This window comes from Muscardinus avellanarius, assembly GCF_963383645.1.
Source record: "Muscardinus avellanarius genome assembly, chromosome: 4".
In the NCBI taxonomy this organism is placed as follows: Eukaryota; Metazoa; Chordata; class Mammalia; order Rodentia; family Gliridae; genus Muscardinus; species Muscardinus avellanarius.
This window is the reverse complement of record NC_137789.1, coordinates 139,004,109-139,019,849: the sequence shown is the minus strand read 5'-3', so window position 1 is coordinate 139,019,849 and position 15,741 is coordinate 139,004,109.

Sequence of the window (15,741 nt, the reverse complement as noted above, 5' to 3'; positions counted from 1 at the left end):
AGTTTGTAAAATGCATCTGGGAAAGGAGCGAACAAAAATGCATAAAATAACAAAACAAGTTACAAAAACTAACAATTATAAATCAAAGACAAAAAATACAACCAAAAGAAAAAAAAGAAATAAGAAAAAAAGAAAGAAGAACACAATTAAAAAAAGAAAATAAACAAACAAACAAAAATACTAGTGACAGTGTGAGAGAAAGAAACAAACAAAAACCCCAAAACAGCAAACCTGCTAATTTACATATATAGGGCCCAGGCCCATATAATATCTTTATGTCTGTTCACTGTGGTAGATTCTCAAGTATATTATATTGTCTCTCATTTGCTCTGTAACCTATTGTCAGCCCTCTAGTCCTGGCCTCCACACTCTCAGGCCCTGGCTCTGTGCTCTCTACCCTGGTTCTGAGATCACAAGCCTTACACTCTGAGCTTTCCCAAACTGGGCCTGCACGTCCCTACCTGCACTGGCAGAGGGCATCCAGTGTAATCTTGGAGTGAACCCTGTAACCCTGTACCAGCACTGCGCCTAGAGCACCATGGGCCTTTTCTATGTCTCTGGAAGGTCTAACTAGACCATCTCTGGGATGTGCTGCAAGGTCTTACTTAGCCCACCATGTCTCATGGCTGCTGTGGGCAGTCTTCCACCTCTGCTGAATAATGAGTAATGCAAGCAGTTACCTTGCTGTCCTGCTGGTTGTGTCTCTGGAGGGCACAGTACGCCACTTCGGGTACCGCCTCTGATAAATGCATGGGCTTTTGGATCTTTTTTTGCATGCCTGAAGCATGGTGCTGTTCGCTTAAGATGTTGAAGCTCTGTCGCCACTTTCTGCACTTCACATTCTTAGATTATTTGTCGGGATTTCTTGGGGATGCAGCACCAGAGCCAACAGTGCCGGAGTTGGCAATCATGTTTCAGGCAGTCAACCTGAGATGGCACAGGCTGCCACACCAGGTGAGCTGCATGCTCAGGCTTTTTGCAATGGATCTTGCAGTCAGAGTACTGGATTTTCTTCTGCCATGGTTCCTGTTTGTGTTTTGGACCATGAGTATCTCCCACTGCTTTGTTTATTTTGCTTGTCAATTCTCTGCCTTCTTGGTAGTTGAGCTTTATTTGTTCCAGCTTCTGAGATGTGCTGTGTCCTGCGGTCTCCATTTTGAATCTCTATCACAAAAGAATTTTCTTTCCTGCTAATTATTTTGTTTCAGACCAACTCTCCCCCAAGATAAACATAAAAGCTAAATACAATATTAAAAATAAATAAGTCCAGGGAGTGGTGGCACACAGTTGTACTCTCAGTACTTGGGAGGCTGAGATCAGAGGATCTAAGTTTGCAGACAACCTCAGCTACTTAGTGAGGACCTCCACAACTTAGTGAGAGCTTATTTCACAATAATAAAAAAAAAAAAAGGTTGGGGTATAGCTCAGAGGTAAAATTCCCCTGAGTTCTACCCCTGGTACAAAAATAAAAGACTCAATTTCTGGAGGAATGAGAGAGTTATTAAAGGCATGGTAGTTGCTAGACTAACATCTGAAAGACAAGGAAGCAAAAAAAAAAAAGAGTTTGATATTTGGGCAGGTTATAACATTTGAAATTATTTCTGAATATTGGACACTTCAGCCACTTTTGAAAGTATAAGCGACAATTAAAGAATTAAGCAGATCAGTAAGAAATCTGATGATATCCAGGAGAATGAAGTTCACAGCCCACCAGTGAGGAGGTGACCTAATGGAAGACCTACTTGGAACTCTGATGGGTAACATCCTAGGAATAGGAGAAAACTGAAAATTCATTGCTTTCTTGAAGACTGAAGTCAACCTTTGAAACATTTGAAATCCTTACAGGATTGAGAAAATTGGTCTCTGGTCTAGACACCCAGACAAAAGCAAATTAAATTATTTAAATGAGAGAATAAAAGTATGCTTTAAATTTTTTAAAGTGTTATTTTCTCAATAACAACAACAAAAACAATCATGTTTACAAGAAGATAAGATTTGACTGAAAATCTGACAAAAATAGACATTAAAATAAGGATATAAAAGACACATGTTTGGAATTATCAAATACTATATTCAAATTTCCTATAATCAATATTTTATGGTATTAAATGACAAGATAAAAAATTCAAGAACCAATCTGGAAACTGAATTAGAAATGTGCAATGCATGTTTATAGAAGTAAAATCTAAATAGCCAAAAACATGAAAAATGTATTATTTATTAGAGTGGAAGTTAAAATAAAAACTAAAATAAAGTCTTACCTTTCCAATGTACAAAACAAAGATCAAAAACCACCTTTTTTTGGTAAGGGTATAAAGAAAACAAATTTAAATATTTTTAGTTAAAATGTGAATTGTGAGGCTGAGACAGGAGGATTCAAGTTCACAGCCAGCCTCAGCTACTTAGTGAGGTCCTAAACAACTAGTGAGACCCTATTTCAAAATAAAGAATGAAAAATCAGGCTGGGGGTGAGGCTTGGAGGTAGAATGCCCCTTGGTTCTATCCCCCGTACCACAAACAAAAGTAAAAAAAAAAAAGGAAAAAAAAAAAAAAGAATAAAGCCAGCCCACAGTGGCACACACTTGAAATTCCAGTACTTGGGAGGTTAAGACAGAAGGATCACAGGTTCGTGGCCAGCTTCAGCTACTTAGTGAGGCCCTTTACAAATTTGTGAGACCCTGGTTCAAAAATAAATGAATAAAAAAAAATCAATCCAGTAATGTTTTCTTCTCTTTAAAATTACATATATTTTATAGAATAATGTCATAAATAAAACAATTTTTAAAAAGCATTTATATTTAAGGATATGTATCAATGTTCTCAACAATGCAAGTAAAGTGTATTTTGAAAGAGCACAATATAGCTGATATTAAGTGTTATATTTCAGATCTGATATATCCCCATTCAAATCTCCAGTGTTAAAGTCAGTACAACAAAGTCCAGAAGTGGGGCTTTTAGAATATTGTAAAGTCATTAGTAGAATAAACTATTTGATAGTTTAATAACTTGAATAGATTGCTGGGTAGGTAGGGTCTAGCTGGAGGAAGTGGGTCATTCGGGGTATGCCTTGGAAATCGTATCTTATCCCTAGATATTCACATTAACTTTCTCTCTTCATTTCTCTTCTTCTCCCCACTCTCCTCCTCCTCATTTTCCCTCCTCCCATTCCTCCCTCTCCTCCTCACCCCCCTCCTCTTCCTCCTCCACCTCCTCCTCCTCCTCCTCCTCCTCCTCCTCCTCCTCCTCCTCCTCCTCCTCCTCCTCCTCCACCTCTTTCTCTTTTTTCCTGGCTGCCATAAGCTGATCACCTTTTCCTTGCCATCCCCTTTGGCTCTGTTGTTCTGCCTTCTCTCGGGCCCAAATCAATGTATCCAGCCAACCATGGGCTGAATCTTGATGTGCAACCTTTCCTCCTCTAGGTTATTCTTGTCAGTTATTTTGGTCATAGCAGTGTAAAGCAGAATAAGACCATATGTGTTGGGAAAACTCCTGTTAGAACCAAGAACCATCCTCTGTAAGTAAGTAGCAAGCTCAGACCAAAGAAAAAGAACACTCCACTTTGGTAGGTACTCAAAAATTTATTCAGGGGGAACTTAGATACAAGGGGATCTTGGACCATAGCAAAATGGGTGGATTTCCCTATTGGCAGTGCGTCCCTGTCTAGTCTATTTTTATCATGAGAAGGAAAGGAAAGAGGAAAAAAAATCATTTGTGGTTTGTTTTGACTACTTTCTTAATTTTAATTTTTTTTCTTTTTGTTTAGCATGGTGATTTTCTTTATTTTAAACATGTTTTCACAAGTCAAGTCTCATGGAGGAACACTCACTCATGCTAAGTCACAAAACAATGAAGTTGTGATTCATATATGGATCTGATTGATACAAAAGCATTTTTCTTGTAGTAATTTATTATATTCTGCTAAAAACAACTAGTTCCTGCTTCACATTTTTCCCTTGAAGGCCATTGTGCTTGAATTGACATGTTCCTTGGGTTTATTTAATGTCTTTTAAGTTATTTTTAAATTTTTTTATTGGTGCATTGTAGTCATACATCTTAATGAGATAAAAGACTTGTGTAGATATACATGCACACATCACCCAGTTAACCCTTACCCAATCCCCACTCCAATCCCTCCCCATCCCTCCTTCTCATGCTTGGCTTAGTGATTGACTTTGATATGTGTGTTTAAGTACATCATGTGCTTTAGAGAGTTTCCTTCTTCCCCCCTGCCATTCCCTCAGTTAGGTTGCCTTATTTGCTCCTCTATAGGATCTCCTTCTTTATCTAGTTCCCCTTGTTACCCATTTCTCCCTAGCTTTCACATATTAGAGAAAGCATCCAATTTCTTCTTTCTTGTGACTGACTAATCTCATTTGGCATAATATTCTACAGATCCATCTATTTCCCTGTAAGTGATGTAATTGTGTTTTTCTTTATGGCTGAGTAAAATTCCATTGTGTACATATCCCACAGTTTTGTAATCCATTAATCTGTTAATGGGCATCCTGGCTGGTTCCATAGTTTGGCAATGGTGAATCGTGCAGCTATGAACATAGATACGTATGCATTAGTTTTGTAGTTTGGTTTCCTTTCTTTTGGGTAGATATTCAGAAGTGGAATTGCTGGATCAAATGGTAAGATTATCCCCATTCTTCTGAGGATCCTCAATACTGTTTTCCAAAGTGGTTTCACTAATTTGCAATCCCACCAACAATGTTTTAGAGTTTCTACTTCTCCACATCCTCCCCAGCATTTGTTGTTTGTGTTTTGAATGATTGCCATTCTAGGTAGAGTTAGGTTAAATCTCAGGTAGTTTTGCTTTGCATATCTCTGATTCCCAGTGATGTTGAGCATTTTTTTCATGCATTTATTGGCCATTTGAATTTCTTCTTTCATGAAGTGTCTATTTAGTTCACTTGCCCATTTTGTGATTGGATGCTTTGTTTTTTTAGTGTTGAGTTTCTGGAGTTCTCTGTATATTCTAGATATTAGTCCCCTATCGGAGGAGTAGGTGGCAAAAATCTTCTCCCATTCTGTTGGCTCTCTATTGAGGTTCTTGACAGTTTCCTTTGCTGTGCAGAAGCTCTTCAGTTTCATGCAATCTCACATAATGATTCGTCTTTTAGTTTCTTGTGCCTTTGGGGTCTTGTTGAGAAAGTTTTACCTGCTATGTGTTGCAGTGTTGGACCTATGCCCTCTTCAAGGAGCCTCAAGGTCTGTGGTCTAATTTGCAAGTCTTTAATCCATCTTGAATTGACTTGTGTGCAGGGTGAGAAAGTGGGTTTTATTTCCATTTTTCTGCAGATAGTTAACCAGTTTTGCCAACAAAAGTTTTTGTTGAACAGACTATCTTTTTTCCAGTGTATGTTTTTGGCCTCTTTGTCAAAAATCAATTGGCTACAAGTGTGTGAATTTGTTTCTAAGTCTTCTATTCTGCTCCATTGGTCTATGTTTCTGTTTTTGTGCCAGTGCCATGCTGTTTTTATTACAATGGCCTTTTTGTATAGCTAAAAGTCAGTTATTGTGATTCTTCCTGCATTGTTTTTGTTGCTGAGAACTACTTTGGCTATTATGGGTTTTCTTGTTGTTCCAAGTGAATTTAAGTACTGATTTTTCTATGTCTGTGAGGAATTAACTTGGTAATTTAATGTGTATTGTGTTGAATCTGTAGATCACTAATAAACACATGCACACCTCCTTGTTAGTGCATGTGTGTATGTGTTTATGTATATATTTTCAGGGTAATTTGTATGTTTATATTACTATTATGAAAGTATGACAGAATAAATCAAGTTGTTGATTTTAGTTTTGGGAGCGCAAAAAAGATGAAGGGCTTCTTATTAGACTGTGTGGACAGTGGAGAGGATACATAAGCAAAAGAAATAATGAGAGAAATAGAAGGACTGAACAGGAATAATAAAGATGTTAAAATAAATCTATATTAATTAAAAGTCATCTTGAAATCAATAGTCTTAGCCTGATGGTAATTTAGATTATTTTAAATTCCTTTTTAGCTGGGCATGGTGGCACATGCTTGTAATCTTGAGAGGTGGAGACAGGAGGATGGCGCTGGTTCGAAGCCAGCCTTACTGGCTTAAGAGATCCTGTTTCCAAACAAACAAAACAAAAAAATATATATATATATAAAATAGGTCTGGGAGTATAGCCCAGAGGTAGAAGGATTTCTAGGAACCCCAGTACCACCAAAAAAATTCCTTTTTATGTTTTATTCTTATATTTTATATTATAAATATGTGTATAATATTTACACTTACATAAACTGGAACAAATAGTAAAACTGTGGAAAAAATTTTTAAAAAGATAGAAAAGTTTGTTGTTGAAATTAACAATATGTTCTTGTCCAAACTGAAACAAATTTTTGAGCCTGAAAGGCTATGGATAATTTTGAAATGTGTCTAATCACCAGGTGTGGTGGGGTACATCTGAAATCCCAGTACTTGAGAGGCTGAGACAGGACAGAGGATCACAGGTTTGAGGCCAATCTCAGCAACTTTGTGAGACCTTGTTTCAAAACTCAAACAAAAAAAAAAAAAAGAAAGAAAAGAAAGAGCTGAGGCTATAGCTCAGTGATGGAATGACCCTGGTTCAATCCCCAGTACAAAAAAAAAAAAAAAAAAAAAAAAAAAAAGTGATGAACCTGAAACAAAGTTTTTGTCATACATTACTGTTTCAGGCAAAGTCTAATCTGGGAGACATTTATCTTGGGAAAGAGGTAAGAAGGTGAAATGCATGCATATAGAGCATCTTCTCTAAAGATTTTTGTTTTAAACATATGCATTATCTGTTCAAAGAGCCATTCCAGTGCTAAATATAGGATACCTTTACTTTTTTTCTCTCAGACCAATAAAGCCTTTAGCAGCCCATATGAAGACTATGCCTAATGCTCAGTAAAATAAGCTGTGAGTTAAAGAAAAAACAATCATAATTTGCTAATTTCCCTGAAATGCATTTAAAAAATCTTTTCACATTAATCTCTGTGATTCATAAAGAAGGGAGGCATGCCGGCAATGTTTAAATGATTGAAAATGATGCCGGTGGCCTTCTGCAAAATCTGATTACGGCTTTGATGATTGATAGTTTGCCATTAGCACAGAGGGGGAACAAGCCTCGAAATTGAACCAAGTAAATCAAGCAAAATCTTTCTAGTTTATAGGGAACACTTAGACATGATTCAAAAATGTTTTAACCAGGATTTCATTTTCTGTAAATATATGTTGCCTTCGAATATGAAGTATTCATTTCAGTGACTTTTCCCTGAACTGCACTTTAATCTTGTCTTCGAAAAAGTCCAACCTGCCCTGCCACCTTACCCAAGCTTCAAGGCTGATGTGATTTACTTAAGCGACAGTGTATCACTCTATTTGTATTCCTGTTTTCTCTTGGCAGCTTCTGAGGGAAGCTTGTTGCCGTTGCCGGGAGATGTGGGCATTGAAGAAAAGGATCAGAGATAAGCAGCATAAAGACTCTTGTTCTTCACCTGGAAACTTCCTTGCATTTGCTAAATGTCCCATGTCAATGTGACATATAGGACAAGCGGCTACAGATCATTAGCTTGAGCTTTAGTGCATTGATTATATATTCATAACTATCCATAATGTTAGGGATCAGAAAAGACAATTAATAGCACTCTATCTCTAGTAAAGAGTTCTCCCAACGGTGTTTAAACACTCAATTGCTGTCATGCTAGGATTTACTATCAACTGACACATGACACAGGCCACATTGTAGTGAGTTTCCAATAATTGGCCAGGTGAGTTAAGTATAGTTTGGAGAAAATATGTATATGCTTATATACCATCCTTGAAGAGAGACAACATACATAATACTGTTGTTAAAATCTATTACACAGTCCACTATGTCCTTATTATCTAAACATATCTAACAGCAATGCCATACACAGGCATTTACTGTATGTCAGTGCCACAAGAACTAATGTCATCCCTACCGAGGGCTTACCATTCCCTGAGCACCCACAGTGATTGAGACTGTAAGATCCTTGGCCTAATAAATCTTTTTTTAAATTTTGTTGTTGTTATTTATTTTTTTTTTTTTCAGTACTGGGATCGGACCCAGGGGCATTGTACCTCCAAGCTACACTCCAGCTCTATTTTTCATTTTTATTTATTTATTTATCTATTTGTGGTATGGGGGATAGAACACAGAGGCATTCTATGTCCAAGCTACACCCTCATCCCTATATTTTATTCTTTTTTTTGAAACAAGGTCTCACTGAGTTGCAAAGGACTTCACTCAGTAGCTGAGGCTGACCACAAACTTGAGATCCTCCTGGCTCAGCCTCCTAAAGACTGGGATTACAAGCATGAGCCACCATGCTTGGCTAAATCCCAAGTTTTCGGTTTTGTCAGTGTTGCAATGAAAATGACACAGGAGCATGAACATGGGTTGGGAATCATAATCTGGAACTTGCTGTATATACAAAAATTAATCAATATTACTGTTATTCTCATGATCTATTCTTATTATAAGCATATAATAATATTACATAATTATATTATCTATTACATAGTATGTTTAAATTTTTATAGGTATTGGAATGACGGGACAAGATTGACGAAAGGCAGGAGCCGTGTTTGTATTATTGTGTTTTTTTTTAATTTATATTTTGTTATGGAGACTTGAATCTAGCAGCATTCTACCTCTGTGCTTTACCCTCAGACCTATTAGAAAGTTGCTGAGGCTGGCCTTGAACCTGCAATCCTCCTATCTCAGCCTGTTAAATACTGGGATTACGGGTGTATGCCTGTATGCCAATGCAGTATTGTTTTATTTACCTTGCCAGTTTTTTTTAAAAAAATGCCCAGTACAGTATTGTTATGTTATTTATTTTTTTGTGTGGTACTAAGAATGGAACCCAGAGGCATTCTACTTCCAAGATGCACCCCAGCCTCATTCTATTTTATTTTATTTTATTTTATTTTATTTTATTTTTTGGAAACAGGGTCTCACTAGGTTGATGAGAGTCTTACAGCTTGCTGAGGCTGTCCTCAAACCTGCGAAGATAGGTCTCAGCCTCCCAAGTACTGGAATTACAAGTATGCACCACCACTCTTGGCTATATTATATTTTTGTAAACAATATTTTGAATAGATGAGAATGTTAAATGATAAAATCCTTATATAAGCCTAACTCTTTCTTCTCCCATTTAAAAAAGAAACACATTATTAAATAAACAATTTTGTGGGCCCAGCTGTATAGAAATAAAAACTGAGACCTGAAGAGGATTATTAACTTTCCATGATTACACAACTGATTAGCTTCTTAGTGTTTTCAAGATGATTTGAGGACTTGAGGGCACACAGAGTCACTGGGAAAGTTCATAAGAAGCAAGGTGGCCAATAGATAGAGGTTCTAGGAACAAGTCTAGGAGTCTCTTCACCATCACATGCTCTCATAGTTCACTGTCTTTCTAGTAGTTGATACTATGCTCAGTATTTTCCTACTGCTGCAGTGAAAAGTTATTACAGGCCTTGTGGCTTTGTATAACATAAATGTATTATTTTAGAGTTCTAAATGTCAGAAGACTGAAATGTGTTTAGGTAACTCATCTAAAAACAAAGTGTTAACCAAGTTGTGCTTCTTCTGGAGGCTCCAGAGAAGAACCCGCTGCCTCGATTTCCTAGCTTCTGGAGGCTGCCACTCAGGATCCTCCCCTTCATCTTCAGACTTAGCAATGGCCAGTGGCATCTTTGTTACACAGCGTTACCTTGATTCACATTTCTCATCATGTATCTTTTGCTGGCTCTTGAAAACACTTTCCTTATCATGGTAGACCTGCTCATATGACTCAGAATCATCTCCTATCTCAGGATACTTACCTGAACCCTACCTATAAAGTCACCTTTGCTAGATGAGACCACCTTTTCAGAGGTTCAAGCAATTAGGATATGGATAACTTTGAGGAACCATTATTCTACCTACCACATGATTCACACAGAATAGAAAGAGAAAACCAGGCATGGTGGCACACGTTTTTAAATCCAAGCATTTGGGGGGCTGAGACAGGAGGATCACGGTTCGAAGACAGCCTCAGCTACCACTTGGTGAGGCCCTTTGCAATTCAGTGAGACCCTGTTTCAAAATAAAGAATAAAAAAAATAGGGAATAGGGCTGGGGTTATGGCTCGGAGGTAGAATACCCCTGGGTTCCATCCCCAGTACTGAAAAAAAAAAAAAGAATAGAAATAGGAAACTGGGAAAACTCTTAGAAATTTTACTGCGGGGACAGTCTTTCATGAGTTGAATTGATCAACACTATTAATCTAAAGCAACACACAGTATTAAGCTAGTTCAGTGAAATGTGTTGAGTCAAATCAAATAATAGCATGTGTTTGGTTTTATATATAAAAAGTGTTCACATTTGTAAAATTGACTTAAAGTAGAAGGATTTTATTTTATACTGTTTTGAAAGGGATGTGAAGAACTATAGGCAAATATGTGGTTAGAACTTTATTGTAACCTAGATCACCTTGGGTTCTGCACAAGAACTGTTGAAATGCATTTCTAGACTGTAGTTAATCACCCTGCAGGCAATATTTTAGTCTCCCAGACCGGACATCATGTGCTTTAGAGATTTTTCCTCTTCTGCCTCCCATCTCCTCAGTTAGGTCACCTTATTTACTTTTCTATAGGATCCCCTTCATCTAGAATTCCTCCTGTTACCCATTTCTCTCTAGCTTTTGCATATTAGAGAAAGCATCTGATTTCTTCTTTGGTGTGACTGACTACTCTCACTTAGCATAATGTCCTCTAGTACCATCCATTTCCTTGTAAATGATGTAATTGTGTTTTTCTTTATGGCTGAGTAAAATTCCATTGTGTACATATCCCACAGTTGACTTTATTTCTATAATTTATTTGGTTTTTTGTAATTATAGATCAAAGTGACACGTTTATATGTGCACAGCACTTGCTGTGTTTCCCTCTGGATCCCTTACCCGCCACCCCCATACACACTGGAGAGATTATAAGTGACACATTCTCACTAGAACTTATTACTGTTTGTAGTCTTGATTGCCATTCTTTTTTATTTATTTATTTACTTCTTTTGCAGTACTGGGTATTGAACCCAGGGACATTCTACTTCTGAGTTACACCCCATACCCTATTTTTTATTCTTTATATGAAGCAGGGCCTCACTAAGTAGTGTAGGCTATACATGATTATCATTTGATCTGTTCCTTCTTCAAGCTATCTTTTCTCTCGTAATCTCTTTCCATTATTCTGTTGGTCTCTCTCCTTGTTTATCTGAAATTCTTTTTCTTTCTTATTTTTCCCTAGCTTCCACATATGAGAGAAAACACATGACCCTTGACTTTCAGAAACTGGCTGATCTCACCATAATGTTCTGAAGTTCCATTTCTTTTTTTTTTCTACAAATGACACAATTTTGTTCTTTATAGCTGAATAAAACTCCATGGTGTGTATAGACCACATTTTATTTAACCATTTGTCTGTTGATGGATACCTAGCTTGGTTCAATAATTTGATAATGTGAATTATGTTGCTATATGTGTGAGTAGGCATGCATGTCTATAGTATTATAACTTCTGTTCTATGGAAAAAAATACCCAAAAGTGAAATAGTTGGGTCACAGGATGGTTCCTTACTAGTCTTTTGAGGAAGCTCCATACTGATCTCCATAGTGATTATATTAATTTACAGTCATACCGACAGTGTATAAGAGTTGATATTTTCCCACATTCTCACTAGAACTTATTACTGTTTGTAGTCTTGATTGCCATTCTTTTTTATTTATTTATTTACTTCTTTTGCAGTACTGGGTATTGAACCCAGGGACATTCTACCTCTGAGTTATACCCCATACCCTATTTTTTATTCTTTATATGAAGTAGGGCCTCACTAAGTAGTGTAGGCTATACATGAATCTGTAATCCTCCTTTCTCAGCCTCCCAAGAACTGAGATCACAAGTGTGCATCAACACACCCATCTTGATTGCCATTCTAAATAGAGTCAATACCCAGTACCACACACAAAGAAAAGTAAAAGAGAGTAAAATATAGACACACTTTAAGATCTTTAGACTACTTCTTGTGTGTGTGTGTGTGTGTGTGTGCGTGTGTGTGTGTGTGTGTGTGTGTGTGTGTGTGTGTGTTTTACTGGAGATCGACTCCCGTTTCATATTCCCAGCATCATCATCATCATTATCATTGTGAGAAAGAGTGTCACTAAGTTGTCCAGGTTGATCTCAGACTTATAATCCTCCTGGATCAGCCTCCTAAATTGCTGGGATTATAGGTCTGTGCTATTGTGCCTGCCTCTACTTTACTTCTAATAATCAGTACAATATAAATGCTATAGAAATATTTGTTGTAATATATTTGTGAGGTAATAATGACAAGGAAGAAGTCTAGATATGCCCAGCATAGACGTGTCTCCTCACCCCTGAATAATTTTGATGTAATTGGTTGGATGTGAAGTGTGGATATGGCCTCATAAATACAAAGGACCAACTGTTTTCAAACTTTTCTTAGGCTATTCCCAGCATAATTTTGAAACTTTCATTATTCTCCTAAGGGAATTTGTTTTTCTTGTATTATATTTAATTCCCCAAAGTATAAAGAGATCTCTGTAAATTCTCTGGATCGAGAGGCAAGTTGAAAAGATCCTTGATTCCTTCTGCAACTTCAATCACAGCACCACAGCTCTCTGCCTTATGTGTTGGCTTTCATTGCAAAGCTATTGTTAAGGAAAAGTTTCCCTAGTGCGGTGGGTGAGTGAATTAAAGTAACTTCTGTGAACAGTTTATTTTGCCAAGTGATAGGCTTTCCTAAGAACTGACCCTCTCACACACCCTGGCCTCTAGCATATTGCGTCTGCCCTTCCTCTTCCTGGATGATTATTCCCTATCCAGGCTCTCCAATCTCCAGGGTCAGCTCAAGTTTCTCCTTATGTGTCAGACTTTCCTTCAGCTCATTCCTTCAGCTGAGAATGATCTCTCCCTCCGGAGGAGCACTTCATGATATATTTATTGTCTACTTCCTTTTTATTAAAGATGGGCAGACAGTACATGGCAAATAATGAAAGACAGAAAAGAAGAAGAGATGGCTTGAAAGAAAGAAAAGAAAAAGAAATTTAATATCGCCTATTTTGAATTATGGTGTCCCTGAACTGTTTAAATTTATATATCAATAAAATCTAACCAACTATAGTTTAACAGGAAACAACAGCAGTTTTAACATGGATCACATACTCTATGGCATATAAAGCATACTAAGTAATCATCTTTAATTTAATACTCATGCTAATCCCATGACGTTTCACCAAAGGAAAAAAATGAGGCTAGGAGAGTTAAGCAATATATCCCCTGTCACACATTACTTGTGAGGCTGGAATTCAAACTTCAGAGCTTGCTTATCCATTTCCTCAGGCTCTCCAAAAGCCATTCACTAATTTCTAAATCCCATACCTAGCAAGAAGCAAAAACTCATTTCATATTTCATAAATAAAATATAAATTATTGAATCCTTTATTAAAGAAAGATGACATTAATGTCTATTAGCATACTACTACATTCCTACAATTCTGCCGCTGGCACCAGAATTCCCACTACAGTTGTTGTTAGTGGTCCAGATACTAGATCCATTGCATTTATATCAGTTCTAACTCTACCACACACCACTCTTGTGTTTATAGTCAATTTACTTCTGTTCCGCAGAAGTAAACTATGTTTTACAGGAGAAAAATAATTGCCCTTATCTCACAAGGTTATTACTGGGATTAAATTCATTTAACCCACTGCCTAATCCATGATGGCAGCTCATTTTTATTGCTCATTTTCAACTGCTATCGCTGGGCTTTTAGTCCATACCAGGCATTGTGCTTCCATTCTCACTTTAAATATCCTAATACCCTGTAAAGTCAACTTGTAATCCCCGCTCTTGGGAGGCTGAGACAGGAGGATGGTGCAGGTTGGAAGCCAGCCTCAGCTACTTAGTGAGGCTCTCAGCAACTTAGTAAGAACCTGTTTCCAAAGAAAGTATAAAATAGATCTGAGAGTATATAGCCCGGAGATAGAAATCCCCTGGGTTCCACCCCCAGTGTAACACCAAAAAAAAAAAAAAATAATAATAATAATAATAAAACAAAATAAAAATAAATAAATAATTAAGGACATACTGAAAATGTTATCCTCTACTGATCTAGTCTGCTTTGGCTCTTTGTATTAGTGCCCCTGTATTCAGTAACTATTCTAATGTATGTTATATGTGAAGGATCTCCTTTTTATGTTGCTGTTGTCCTAATTCATAGCCTATTTGGTTGTACTTCCTGGGTATCTTTATGACTCTCTTACTTTGTTGGAGTTCAATATTAGATGTGAGGTTCACTAAATTGGAAAGGCAGTTGAGTGCTATCAATGGCCTCCTGGATACTCATTTCTTTGCTTTGTGTCAGCTGTTTTGCTTGCACACACACACACACACACACACACACACACACACACTTTTCTAATCTAGGGTTCCTGAAATTGATCTCTTATTAAAATCAGTCAGTGGCAGCACCATGATTTCTTTATGTATCCCCATTGTTCAGGAGATATCCTTTTCTAACATAGTGCTCCCAGGAGAGTCTCATTTAATTTCCCCTTGTAAAAGTGACTTACCATAAGTAATGTTAGGGGTGGCTATGAGCCAAGTTTTGTTCATGTGCTGCCTAGAAAGTGCTTCAGACCAAAATGCACTGGTCTCGACCATTTTTGGACACTGGTTCTCTTAGGAAGTACCCAGTGACCTAGGCACAAAGGGATTTAACTTAGGAAGCCTGCTCTTTTAGAACTAAAGCAATTAATTCTGAACTCTTACCTTTATTTCTTCTTCTTCTTCTTCTTCTTCTTCTTCTTCTTCTTCTTCTTCTTCTTCTTCTTCTTCTTCTTCTTCTTCTTCTTTTCCTTCTTTCTTTCTTTCTTTCTTTCTTTCTTTCTTTCTTTCTTTTTTTCTTTCTTTCTTTCTTTCCTTGTTTTTTCTCCTTGTGTGTGGTAGTGGGGATTGAACCTAGGGACCGTCTACCTACTCGATATACCCCAGCTCTATTTTATTTTTTATTTGGAACTAGGTCTCACTAAATTGCTGAGAGTTTCATAAAGTTGGTGAGGCTGGCTTTGAACCTGCAATTCTTTTGTCTCAGCCTTCCAAGTATTGGGATTACAGGCATGCACCACCACACCTGGTTGTTTATTTTTCTTTATTACATCCTTTTTTTGTGGTACTAGGGATAGAACCCAGGGGCTTTCTACCTCTGAGCTATACCCCCAGCCCTATTTTTTATTCTTTATTTTGAAACAGAGTTTCACTAGGTCAAGGAGGGCCTAAGTAGCTGAGGCTCTTCGTGAACCCGGATCCTTTTGTCTCAGCCTCCCAAATACTGGAATTATAAGTGTGTGCCACCACGCCTGGCTGTGTCCTTTCTATAAGGTAAAAAGTTATGCCATTGGTTCAGTTTTTCTGAATACCAAGGCAAATGAGTAGCTGATTTTTTAGGAGTGCCTACTGTATGCTATTCATTTTACATAGGTATATTTAGCTTTTCCATGAAATACAGTGTCAGGAGTTTAAAATTAATAAAATATAGATGTTCAAGGAAATTGGAATGTAGTAATAGCAGACACAGCGCTACACATAGTAGCATATATGATTTTATTCCATCCTCATGATGGTTCTGAAAAAAACACAGATAATTTCAACT